We start from the raw sequence: 14243 nt of genomic DNA, 5'->3' as shown, positions 1-14243 counted from the left end.
TAGTTGAATTCTAATAATACACTCATTAAATATTTCATATTTCCAGTCTATATTGTATATAAGAGATATAAGACTTCCACATTATCAGTAATTATTAACTAGCGAAACTTTTAATCGAATGTCATTTTTGTCACATTGGCAATATTTTGTATCACTTGTTACCCACGAATTTTAAAATTTTGTTATCTACATACTTTTTTTTGGCTATATCTTACCTTTTTACAAAATGCTCACATCATTCTGATAACCATCTGGGGCTTTTGTATAATTCTTACCAACAATTTTGTGAAAATGATGCTTGACTTCGATCCTTGAAAGGTGTAGATGCTTCGGTGTTATTTAAAAGCAATTAGGCTTGATGCAGATAGAAACTCTCTTCTCTATAACGGAGTTGAGATTTAGATTTGTCAAAAACCTCCATTAACTCTCCAGTTAAACTCACCTGAATAATCTCTAATCCTCGAGACGCTCTAGACTCTCACTTAATAGATCAATCATTGAGCTATCAGATCAAGAAATTATTTGTAGTTCTTCCCATGAAAATCTCTTAAATAGCCAGATGCAAAGAATTGTACATGGAAATTGATTACTTTGAGAATTAGTGCAGCTGACGTGAATGATAAGTAATGGCTCTTTGTCGATGAGTAACTCAAAGTGTTTTGAGGACAATTTCCAACAAGATATTGTGTTCTACAACAGATTCTTTATTTTGCAGTGTGCGGATCCGACCAGAACTGAAGGACACTTTAGATTAGAGTCTCGACTCATATGACGAGTTTTTCTTCATGATAGATCTTCTTAGCGACTTCTTCTTGTTGCTGGGGCTATTTCTACCATCGTTAGAGCCTGGATTCTTCTTTTGGATTTTCATTCTAGGTGGGATGTTCTCATTTTTTCTGTAATCCATCTTGAATCTGTTGTTTTTCCTATTGAAGTTGAGGCATCCTAGTGGAGGTGGGAGTTGCCTTATGGAAGAAGTGAGAAGTTGTCTTTTGGGATTTTTATTTATATTTGTTTGTGTAGAAGTGATGATGAATTGTGAGCAATTTTTTTTGTCCTTGGTTTCTTCGTCTTTTATATCTATTAAGGTGGGTATCTTTTTATATTGAAGTCAAAGAGAGTTTTTGGCAGGTAAGGATTGGATTTGTTGGAGTGTGTTGTGTGTTGTAGGTTGGTATTAGATTCTAACTTAAAATTCAATGTTAAGATTTGGAGAGTCTTTCAAAATCCTATCTTTCATGTCAATCTTATGGTGGTTTAGAAGATCTAATTTATTTCAATTATTTCTGTTTTCAAATATTGAAGGATAAGATTATAAGAACCATTGTAAAATTTTTACTATTCAAATTTTAAAATGCATGGGAAACCCCTAAAATCATGTATGAGTTCAAGGGAGCCTATAAAAACCTTTTATATTAAGTTAGATGACTTTATATTTTGTTGTTGCAACTAGAATTTTGTTTGTTCATTCTTCTTTAATTTTCTACAATTAAATATTTGTGAAACTATTGATTTGTTATATTTGATTATTTGTTTACAAATTCTAGATCCAGACTTGTATAAAAAAATTTAAATTTCTTTAATACACTTTATGTAAATACACTACTATTTCAACTTCAAAAGTATCCAACCAATAATATTCCTAGCACAACATTATAAATGTAGAAACTTTGAAGCATTACTTAGATTGCAAACATCTAATACTTCCCATCAACATTACCCTCAGATTTCAACTACCTTTGGCAATAAACTTATAAATAATCTTTTCAATGATATTACGTATTACATTTATAACTATAGTTAAGGTAATGTAGGGGCAATTCTTAAGCTTGTCTCAAATCTTCACAGTAGATTTTGGAGGATAACGACCATGGTTATCCATTACAATTCGTTGAAGTTGGAAGCAAGAAACAAAGAGTTTTACCACTAAAATGTGGACAAATACAACTGCCACATTATTTACATATACTGTGGCCGACATAACACAAACTATATTTGCAACCATGCATATGAGATTGAAAGAGCTTTCTACAAATATGTGTTTTGTTCAGTGTGGAGGCGGTGGAGGAGGTGGGCAGCAACATGAACAGCAATCGCGAAGAGATGAAAAGCAATTTCCTAAACATGGACAGCCATCACGAACACATGAACTGCATTCTATACAGGTGAGGCAGCAGCACAAAAAGGAGAAACTGCATAAAACAATGATCCCATATCAGCTCGTAAAACTTACACCTAAATACCAAAAACTCTTTAAGACAAACAAAAGCAATAAATACACAAAACCCAATATTTCAAATATACTAGAAAAGAGATAAAAGCAGTGAAAATGGCGTCACCAATCTGTAAGGCAGGCTAAAAATCCCCCTCCATGTGGTGGTGGAGGTGGATGTCCTCCTGGTTCTCCTTGCCCTCCGTGTGGTCCACCTGCTCCCTCAGAACTCATGATTATAATTGACCTAATTAAGAAACAAAGATAAGATCACTGTAATACTGCCACTGCACTGACCTGGTGAAAGAGACCAATGGATTTAGATACTTTTGAGGGACTGGAGGTTGCAATATATAGAGCGTTTCTTCACTCTTTTGATTGAAACAAGAATATGTTACTTGGATATTAAGTAATGGTCTTTAATATACAATTGCAGAGTGCTCCAAGTTACATCACTAAGAAGTTGCTCAACAACTAATTAAATACATTTTCCATTCCACCTTGTAACTTTTATTGAATTTGCACATTAGTTATTTTTTATATTAACAAAGTGTGGAATTGTATAAAGTGTTCGATGTATTTATATATTAATAAATTATATATTTGTAAATAGAATTAGGTTTTTTTTTTTTTTTTTTAAATCTATTTTTATACATGCATTCTTTATATAATTATTACAAATTAGTTATACATATAATTTGTAACATAAATTATATTTATCATCATAATGACTAAATTTGATTTATCATTTTAAGTCATTTTTATGTGCAAAACAACATTTTAGCTTGACAGTTTTGATTTCATATTTAGCTTTAATTCTTACCAACTCTACTATTTATTTAAGGAATTGATTCGCACTTTTTATTATATATTTAAAATAATAAAATTCCACTCAAAAATTATCAAACAATTAAGGAATGATACATACATAGATTCATATATACATTAACACATACATAGATATGGATGGATAGATACATATATGATGCTAGGAACTATCAAACCTTCTTTTGTTTGACTCTTTACATGTTTTTTCAAAGATTAATCTAACAAGAAATGTCTACTAGTTACAAATTAAGAACAATGTAATAGGTATTCTAAATATAACTTAGACCAAAAATGTGAAACAAATATAAGAAAAAATAACGAACCAAAGAATAAAATTTGAAAACCAAATACAAACAAAAAAATAAATAGATATTAATATATAGAAAAGCATGCACTTGAAACTTCATAGTTTGTGGAAATTATTTGGATTCCAACACAAAGTATAGATACTTAGAAACAATTTTGAGAACAAAAATATCTAGGGTCAATGTTATGCCAAAATTATTATTCTTCCTCAATTATTGAAAAAAACAAAAATCACTTGAATAATTTATTTCATTTGATACGTGTACTTTACAATCTACTCATGAGTTAATCTAGGATAGTGTATAGGGGAATTTATGTATTTCATTTAAAAAGCTTAATTAACTATAGGAAAGCTAAAATTTCCATTATATTTTTGAGCGAGACTCTATAATTACATGATGAAGATCTCTCAAAACTTCTCATCAACATTTTTCTTTTTAAGTTTTATATAACTATTCAAATAAAATTTAGGTGAATATAATGATTTATCTAAGTTTTCCATCTCATCTCTATGATATTTAATTATTATGGAATGTTTAGATTCTATTTATTAGGCTAGCTTGAAACGTATAAATTTAATATTTTGAAATGTCTTTATCATTCATAACATATAATATATCTAACTTGGATAATACTATGACACATATCATATAATAAGAATTGTAGTGCATCTTCTATACAAAAGTTCTCTTCTACAATTATCTCCTTTTATTCATCATGTAAATTATTAATTCTCATTCATAAATAGTAGTATAATCATTCCCATGACTATCAATTACAGTAATGGTGAATACACACCTAGAAGAATTATATAGGTAGTGACACAACTTGTCAGCTAAACATCTAGATGATAAATGTTTATTGCACACACATATAATGGCATACCATGCCTCATGTTAAATTTCATACCTTTTACTTTTTTATCACCTATATTTGATGATTTTCCCAATGATTATTTTTGTAAATATCATATTATCTTATCACTATTAGTCTATCCATATATTAATTCAAATTTAGGGATGGTATATGACATTATTACCCCTTATCTTTTTAATAATAAACATATCATATGATATAATTATATCACATAAAATGGTTACAACTATTTCAATCATTTTTAAATTTCATGATACTTCACTATCCCTGGGGCTTATGGCTATTCATGGCTCACATATCATGTTAACCTTGATCATAATACTCTTTTTAATATCTAGAGCATACTAGCCTTTTGTATGTATCTTATTTGTACAACAAAGTCATCTAATTACAAGACATATATATTAAATACTCTTATTGATACATCTATGGGATTCAATGTCCACCTATTCAAGTCATATAACCTTGTTAAAGGATATTATTAAGGGAAAAGATATTTCATCTAATCTCTCTTCTAAGAAAAAACTATATTAATATAATTGATACTCAAAATATGATTGAAACTTTGTTCAGCCCTCATTAATTACTACTTGAACATATGGTTAAGCTTTAAAGACAACTATACATTTTGGTTAAGTACATAAGGATAATTAGTTGTACTAGATAAGTTATTTTGATTGAAAATTTGTAGCTAGTAATTTTTATATTTAACTTAAGTGAACTATGTCGATGTAACTATTATAGAGTTTGACAATATCATTTCATAATCCCCTTGTTACTTTATTGTTCATATCATGTTAAGGTTTATTGTTCTTATGAAATATTTTATGCAATATATTAAATATTAGTGAATAAAATTATGTTTCATTCATGGATTAATATAATACTTCTCTGTAATATATTCTTTATTATAATGTCAAGTTCATCCACCATCAAAACCAATGGAATAGTGATATGATCAAAACTTATAGATAGTTTATCAAATACTCCAATAAGACACACCAATTGGATGATTAGAATGACTAATTATGTTTATAGTGTCTCTAAGATATTCCTCTATTTACTTATACATAATATATTCATCAATATGATTAGAATAACATAGATTTAAAGAGAAAAAATCATAGGGTCTAAGCTTATTAACTTTATAGATGTTGGGATAGAATAAACAACCTCTAGTTTTTCATCTATAAATTCACTTTAGTAAGGGTGATATTGATCACGGATACAAGAATATATCTTGGTGAAAATACCAGTGCTTAACAATATCAGTCATTCATTATAGCATAATACATAACATTATATAAACTATATTTGATACTACATAAATGGATCATTCGGATTGGGTACTCTAAACATAATAAAATCATTAAGAAAATAAAATCAACTGAGTGTTGCTATTCTACATTTGTATGAACTACATAAAGTTTCCTCTATTTATCATGGCTTCATCAATGATCGTTTAGATGACACATTTTAGCTAGAATTAGATAACTTATAGATAAAAAGGTGTGAATCAACAATGTTGGAGTATATGTTGATTCACCTATAAGTAATCATGATTAGGACTTATCTAAATGATTTGATGTGAGTTTAGTTTGAGAAGAATAATTTTATTGACTATGTTATCCTCTAAATCCCTTTTCTAGATAATTATTCATTGAGTATCACAAAACCCTCATAATTGATGGTAAAATATTACTGTGATGTAATACAATAAGGGAACCTTTCTAAAAATAAAAGAAATCTAGTATAGTGTAAACAATATCATGTGACTATATCACCAAGATGATTTTGAGATATATTGTATTAATTGCATCATGATGTTTATGAGAATAAAAAATCATAGTACATAACATAGTCCTTTAACTTGGTATTAAGATTATTAAGAAAAATATTGGAAAGATGTCACCTTATTAATTAGACTTAAATTTAAAAAGATTTTGAATGTTAAAATATAGTACGATATCCATTTTACATATTATACATATTTGTTTAATTTTATTAATGTGTAATTTAAACATGAAAGATTATTCTAATTAAGTAAAGATGGGCAGGGTCTAAACCCTTAAAAAATCTAACACCAAGTCCAATTGATGAAAAGAAAATGTTTCACAAGAAGTGACACCTTACTTAAATATAACCAACAAAAATGAAAGAAATAAAAACTTAAAAAAACTAAAACTTCAAGCCATGCTTGAATGAACTAGAAATCATGAACCAGCAATAGACTAGAAATGAGCATGAACCATAAATATAGCAACATGACACCCACCAGCATCAACTCATGCAATAAATGACAATAGTAGAACCTAGCTACTTCCTTAGCTCCTTGAGCTTTTCTAGAAAGGAAGACTATTTGGGAAGGTGGGAAGAAGTAGCATCCCCTAGACCAACATCCTACTAGGTGACAACCTATAGACCTTCATTTTTTCCATAAGTTTCCTCTCTCCTTTCTTTTTGAGCTTCCTTTCCTCTAGATCCACATGAATTCTTCCTATGGAAATATCCATCCCATCTTGAGCCACTTTCTACTAAGAATCTAGGTCTATTAATTTTTCCCCCAACTTGTCCTACAACTCCTTCATACATGCCAAAGCAATGATAATATCATTTTCTCCTCCTCTAAGGGCACCATTGAGTAGACCTCCAATAATTTCTCCCAATTTTGGAGTTTCTTCCTAAAATTCATCATTGAACCTCCCACAAGGCGTTGTCTATTTTGGTTTTTTATGAAAGCTATTATTTTTTTCTTAGGAACTATAAATATTATTCTAGTGACATTATCAATGTGTTACAAAAAGGACTTTTTGGCATTGTGTGTGTGTTAGATTTCTATACCAATATGACTATTATAATAGATAAATTAAACATCAATTAGTCATGGTTAAAAAATCCAAATAAACATAAATTTTATTCATAAAGTCCTATACTTGACTCCATATTTTACTATAAGAATGGACTTACCCCAATTGATTGAATTAATATACGTGCTTAAAACTTTGGTAGCATAACATTGCATTTGTATAATTTTTACTGATCACCTTTAACAATGGATAAGTGATGAAGGGTTTATAGATCAAGGATATGATGAAAGAATGAAGTCACTAGTCAAGATAGCTTGATTTTTCTCAAGGAATTTGAGACTATGCAAAGTGGCATATGGATTTTGAGAGGAAAAGAGGCAACTTGAAGCACTCTTAACATTTTGGACATACTTTTCACCCATGTGATATACAACCAAGTTCATATCAAATGCAAACGGTCCCGCCCCTTGTTTATAAAAGTGTAATGCCTTTGAAAAGTGTAGGGATGAAAAGGATTTAGTAAGGATTTAATTATGATTTGACTGTGCGAGTGGGGTATTTAAAAGGTCATTACTTTTAGTTCACTTAATGGAATATGTATGGAATGTATAAAATCAAAAATATATTTATTTATCATTATGATGATGGATATATTTAGATAAATAAGTAATTCGATTTGTTTATAGATATGGTAGCCTATAGGAAGAAAGTGACTAAATGGTTTACGATGAAGGCATAGCTATATGGTGGATGGATAGTGGATTGATAAACTAAATTATAATATAAATTTTACTTAATAGAAGGATAAAAATGGGATAACTAAATTTAATTGGGGTTTTGTTCATCAATTAAAAAGGAACCAATTGAGTTTTGTTCATCACTTTTGAAATATGCCTAGATAATCCAAAGGTTTCACTAGGAGGAAAGATGACAAGAGTGAGGACATCGTGAGGTTGAAGATTATTATACCCACCTAATAGGATCTAGCAAAATTTTAGAGAACATGGGTATGATCTTAAATTGGAGAAAAAGTTAGAAAACTTTCTATAATCCAACAAAATGAGAATGAATAAAGGAAAACTTAGAAACAGAAAAAGATGAAAGATAAATAAGTGGTGGTATAAAGAGTAAGTATGGAAATATTTATTATAGAGGAGATATAGATGATTACACAATACATGGTATGTATCTATTAGCCTAGGATTATGAGGTTGATGTGTAGGCCACTAGTGATTGTGAATGATTTTTATTTATTTACTTATATTTATATCATATGTGAGCATATGTATATATGTATGTATGTATGCATGCATGCATGCATGCATGCATGTATGTATAATACATAGATATGTGTGTATATATATATATGTATATATATATAATACATAGATACATACATATATATATATATATATATATGTATATGTATATATATATATTACACATAGATATGTATATATATATATATATATATATATATGTATGTATGTATGTATGTATGTATATACATATATATATATATATGTATATGTATGTATATATATATATATGTATGTATATATATATAATTTATATATGTATATATATATATAATACATATATATATATATATGTATATATGTATGTATACATATGTGTATATATATATATATACATACATACATATATACATATGTGTGTTGTGTATGTGTATATATACATATATACATATATATGCATATACATACATATATACATATATTTATGTATATATACACATATGTATATGTATATATATCTATACATATATATATATATGTACATATGCATATATACATATATATATATACATATATGTATATATGAATATATATACACATATATCTAGATATACATATATATACATATATCTACATATATATACATATATCTACATATATATGTATGCATATACATATACATAGATACATATATATCTACATATATATATGTATGTATGTGTGTGTGTATATATATATATGTATGGATGTATGTATGTATATATACCAAAATTCTATATGCACTTAATAAATAATCTAATGAAATTAAATCATTAAAATGGAATGTACAAACTAAAGAATCTATATAAACTTATTAAATCAAATAAATAATTAAATAATATTTGGAAAAAAGTTTGAAAGTGATTAGAGGTGGGGAAAGCTCGACGCACTCTACAACTTTATGTACTCAGCATTCTCTTGTAGCTCTCGAGCCATCCTTCACATGCTCTACAATATTAATGGTTTCTATCTCTCCTAGGGACATTAATGGCTCCACTTCAAAGGGTTTTATACCCTATAAACATGGAAACCTACCCATTTTCTTGGGTGTTGGTAATAGTAATGCTAGGTTGTCTCTGCAAATTTTGCCAGAATTCCCAGTAGGTGACGTGACTAAGAAATCTTTTCAAGTTGGAGGAGAAGAAGGACATGTCATGCCTAAATCGAAGTCCTTCAAACAAGCATTGTAGAATGAGAGAATCATCCTACAAGGGGAAACCTTCATCTCAAGCACTGCCTAGGAACTTTTGGCTGCCAAAGGAGATGGAGGTAAGATTTATGTTCCATCCAAGCTTGTCATTTAGCTGAATTTGTAGATGAATCAAGTTATAGAAGAGGGAAAAGCTAAGCTTCATGATTGTGCCATTTTTTTGGCTGTTGTTGATAGTTCTTGGCTTCCTTCAAGAATTTTTTTGAATGATTTGTTTCATAAAATTTGCGAGAAAAAGCTAGGGTTTCATTTTACTTATTATTGAATCCTACAAAAAGGCCTTTTTATCCTTTTTTCTATGATAATAAATCCCAAAAAGTGATTGTAGATAAATAGTTTTGGAGAGTTGGCTCCTATAAATTTAGGGCTGTCCCCTAGACCCTCAAAGCCACCCAAGATGAAATTTTTGCATTATCTAGCCCTAGGTGGATCATTTTAGGTAACCTCCTACCTTTTTTGTTGACACTCATTCCTCAAGCACTGTAGCTATTAGGTAGGGTGCTTAGGATTGACCAGTCGAACACCCTCATTCCTCACACTGATGTTTGTGTGCTTATCTCCCTCAAACCTGGTGTTGACCTCCTTGAATTGCTTAAATTTGATATTGATCTTGCTCTTATGTGTTTTCTGATTATTTTTTTGGGTGGTTCGGGTGGTTGTTTTGTTTGGAGAAAAGAAGCCCACAGGAAACAAGAGTTCCCTATTATTCTTAAAAGGAATGCCATCAAGAAAAAGCTAGACACTAAACCTGGCTCTGCTAATATTTCTAGTTCTGTTGACCACTCTTTTTCTAGCATCACTCCCTCTTCTCATTTAGTTATTATCTCTCCTCTACAAAATTGGAACCAGGACCCTAAAGCACTCTCTACTACACTTGAGAAAATTAAAGGTTAATTTGATTCTCCCTTTGATAAACCTAATAATATCCCTACTTTTGAGAAACCCCAAGAGATCTCCTCTAGTGATAATAATGACTTTGGTTTAATTCAAGATAGACCCAAGAAACCCCATAGAACTAAAAATGCTCAACAACTTGCAGTTGAAAAATTTAGAGACAAAGCTATGAAAATCAAAGCTTCCTCTCAACCCAAGTGGAGAACTTATTATCTCCCAAAGTCTAACAATTCTTCTCCCTCATGTGCTCCTCCTTCTATTGAAGCTAATAACTTGGGGTCTAATTCTAAGCATGTCTCCTTTGTAGATATAAATATTGTTTCTATGTTAGGTGGTGAAATGGGAGGGGGTATTTCTTCCTCTGAGATTAATGATAATTTGAATACTTTCTCTGTAGTTGTGATTTTGCCCCCCTCCACCACCTCTAGATATCTAGAAATATGAGAAGAGGAGTGATGTTGGTTCAACACTAATTGAAGGGGAGATAGAGGTGGGTGAGGCATTGGGAGACCAAGTGGGTGAGGTGGATGAAGGTGAAATCCTTCCATGTAAGAGTGTGAGCAAAGAGGAGGAATTGGAGATCTTTGTTTTTAATGTTGATCCTTCTAATATAGATGATTTGAAGGATATGGGGTCCAAATCTATTGCTTCCCCCTTGATTAAGAAGAAGAAGAGAGGGAGACCCCCATTAATTAGTGGGAACCCCAAACCTTTTAAGATGTCCAAAGCAGACATACCTAAATGCTTTAAAGGATTCAAGAAACCCATGGAAATAGATTGAGCATCATTTTTTATGTCTCTAAACTGTATTTCCTGAAATGTTAGAGGATTGGAGGCCTCTAATGGGAAATATGTGGCAAAGAGATTGTTCAATTCTCATAGAGAGTTGGATTTTCAATTGCTTCAAGAAGTCAAAGGTGTAGGATTTGAACTAGACATTTCTCTAAAGTTTGGATTAAGCTAAAGTTTAAAGAGTTTTTCCTTGGTATTTTCTTGATCTATGCCCCAAATGAGCAGAGTGGTAGAATTGAGTTGTGGAATTAGCTAGCTGATCATTAACCATTTCCTTGGATAGTGGTAGGTGACTTTAATATGATTGATAGAGCTCAAGACAAATCTAGGGGTCTCATATTTGAATGGAAAGGGAATGAGCCAATATTCTGGTGTAGAATGGTTAATAAGTTGAATCTCTTTGACCCCCTAGTAGGTGCAAGACATGAATCCAAAGGGATATGGTTCATATGGTCTAGTTTCCAAAAAGGGGATATGAGAATTTATTCAAGGCTTGACAGTTTCTATTTAAACAAGATGTGGTTTAGTTGTAAACCTCAATCTAGCAATAACTATGTGAATGTTATGCCATACACACTATCAGATCATCATCCCATTGAAGAAACTATCTAGCTGATTGGGGAAAAAATTTGTGAATCCCCTCCTAAACAAGATTTTTCTTTAAATACCTCTTTGCTGAGAGATGATGTTGTTTAGGTAGCTATCAAGGTTATTGTATGGTATAATGAGAATTTTCAATCATGATTCTACTAAAGATAGATGGGAACAAATATCCAAATCTTGGCAGAGCATGCTTAAAGAAATGGGGAGGAAGAAAGCTAAGGATGCAAGGAGAAGGGAATTCATGTTGGTTGAAGCTTTGTAGGAGGCTAAAGGGGAGATCCAAGCCAAACCCCACACAAATTATCTTCTAGATAAATTTATTTCTTGTAGGAATTCCCTCAGGAAGCTCTAGTTGTTGAAGACTAGAGGGGCTAGAGTAAGAGCCAGGATTAATTGACTTAACTTTGGGGATAGAGGGTCTAAGTTCTTCTTCCAGACCCTAAAAAAGAAAGAAGCAAGAGATAAGATTTGCAGTATTAGAACCCAAGACTCAGTGGTCTCATCTCATCAAGAAATCCTAGAGGCCTTTTCTTCCTTCTATTGAGAGTTATTTACCTCTCCAGTACCAGACCCCTGCATGGGGATTGCCAAGGCCAAGATTAGATCCATCTTCCCTAAGAAGATTAAGGAAGATGAGGCTAAGCTTTTAGATGTTGATTTATCAGAGGATGAAATCAAATTTTCTATTAAAAAAATGGCTAATGATGAAGCCCTATGACCTGATGGGATTCCAATTGAATTTTATAAGAAGAATATTGACTAGGTTGTTCCCAATATTTTAAAGGTTTATGAAGAAGCCATTGGCAGAGGGTCTTTGGGCCCTAACTGAATGTAAGGATTATTAATCTCATTCCAAAGGAGGGTTATTGGCTTCTTATAAATAATTGGAGGCCTATTACCTTTTTGAACATGGTTTATAAGATTCTTGCCAAGACTCTAACAATAAGAATTGAAAAGATACTCCCTATTGTAATCAATAGTACTTGAACTGGCTTTGTAAAAGGAAGATATATTTTAGAGAATCTTATAACTTTTTGGGAGGCCATGAATTGGGCAAAGATGTTAGGTCAAAAGAGTGCTATACTCCTTATCAATTATGAAAAGGAATATGACAAAATTGAGTGGGGATTCATCATGATGATGTTGGAGGCCCTTGGATTCCCACCCCACTATTGTAAAATGGTTTCAATACTACTATTTAGGGCCATGGTTGCTATGGAAATAAATGGGGTTAGATATAATTTTTCAGTCTTTCTAGATCTATCAGATAGAGATTTACATTGGCCCCATCCCTATTTGTGATTGCTGGTGACTCCCTCCACTATCTCCTCAGAGATAACTTTCTTTCTCCTTGTGTTAGGGGAATCCTTCTTCCTAACAATCCCGAAGTTGATAATGTATAATTTACGGATGATACATCCATTCATCCTCATTTGGAAGAAACTAATATGACCCACCTTATGGACAAGCTTGACACATTTTGCCTAGTCTCTAGAAGTAAAGTATCCATCTCTAAATCTATCATGCTGGGTTGGGATAAACACCCACCTAATTGGTGGAATAACTTTGATTTTGCATGGGGGAGACCTAATCACCTTGTCAGATACCTGGGCATTCCTTTCTCTATGGATCCCAATCTCAAATTGATGTGGGATTGGGTATTTGAAAGAATTAGTAGAAAACTAGAGAAATGGAATAGTAGTCTGCTTTCTTTCCCCGGTAGATTTCAAGTTTGTTAGAAGATCCTTTCCTCTAACCCCATTTATTTCTCCTCCATGTGGCTCTTCAACCAAAAGCATATTAACTCTATTCAAAATATTATTAGAAATTTTTTTTGCTTAGATGGAAAAGGGGTGAAAAAAATGCATTTTTTTTCTTGGGAGTGGTGTACTAGGATCAGGGCTTGGGGAGGATTGGGTCTTAAGGACCTCAAATATCAAGGAGTGTTCCTGGCTATCAAATGGATAGCTAAAGTAGAAGGAGAGAAGCCTTGGAAGGTGTTAATTAGGAATAATCTAAGGCTATCTCATTGCAACAAGCCTAGAGGGTGGAAGTACTTTTGTTTAACAAACTCTCTTAGAATTGATGCTCCCTTGGTAGTTCAAGGCTCCAATGTTTTTAGAAGTATTTGGAAGGCCTAGAAATTGGTTAAAATTTTTCTAATTAATAATGTTCCTGTTGAAAAATCTAGTCTCTTATGAAGGAAAAAATTTATTTGGTGGAATTTGACTCATGGGGGACAAAAGCTTGCCCTCCTCCAAGGGTGCTTAGCAAAAAAATGGTCTAAACTAGGTATTTCTATGTTTGGTGATATTATTCTAGAGGATAGTATTGTGGAGTGCAAATGACTATAAGATAAATATAATCTGCCCAAATCCTAGTGGAAAACATATCTAGTGCTCAAAGGAGCCTTGCTA

The 14243-nt window shown here is 31.4% G+C and overlaps 1 long non-coding RNA gene across 1 annotated transcript; it reads right to left on the bottom strand.

Annotated features, from left to right (window-relative positions):
- Positions 1-1738: 1738 nt before the first annotated feature.
- On the bottom strand, positions 1739-2590 carry LOC149546213 (uncharacterized). Its single transcript, XR_016354336.1, has 2 exons — positions 2340-2590; positions 1739-2192 (listed from the first exon to the last, which is right to left on the bottom strand). It is a non-coding gene; the product is annotated as an uncharacterized LOC149546213 (long non-coding RNA).
- Between the last annotated feature and the right edge of the window lie 11653 nt (positions 2591-14243).

Source organism: Cupressus sempervirens, chromosome 7 (genome assembly GCF_028749045.1).
Source record: "Cupressus sempervirens isolate cs-2001-9-10 chromosome 7, ASM2874904v1, whole genome shotgun sequence".
NCBI classification, from domain to species: Eukaryota; Viridiplantae; Streptophyta; class Pinopsida; order Cupressales; family Cupressaceae; genus Cupressus; species Cupressus sempervirens.
Note: the sequence above shows the minus strand (reverse complement) of the source record. Positions and strands in the feature narration are given on the sequence as shown.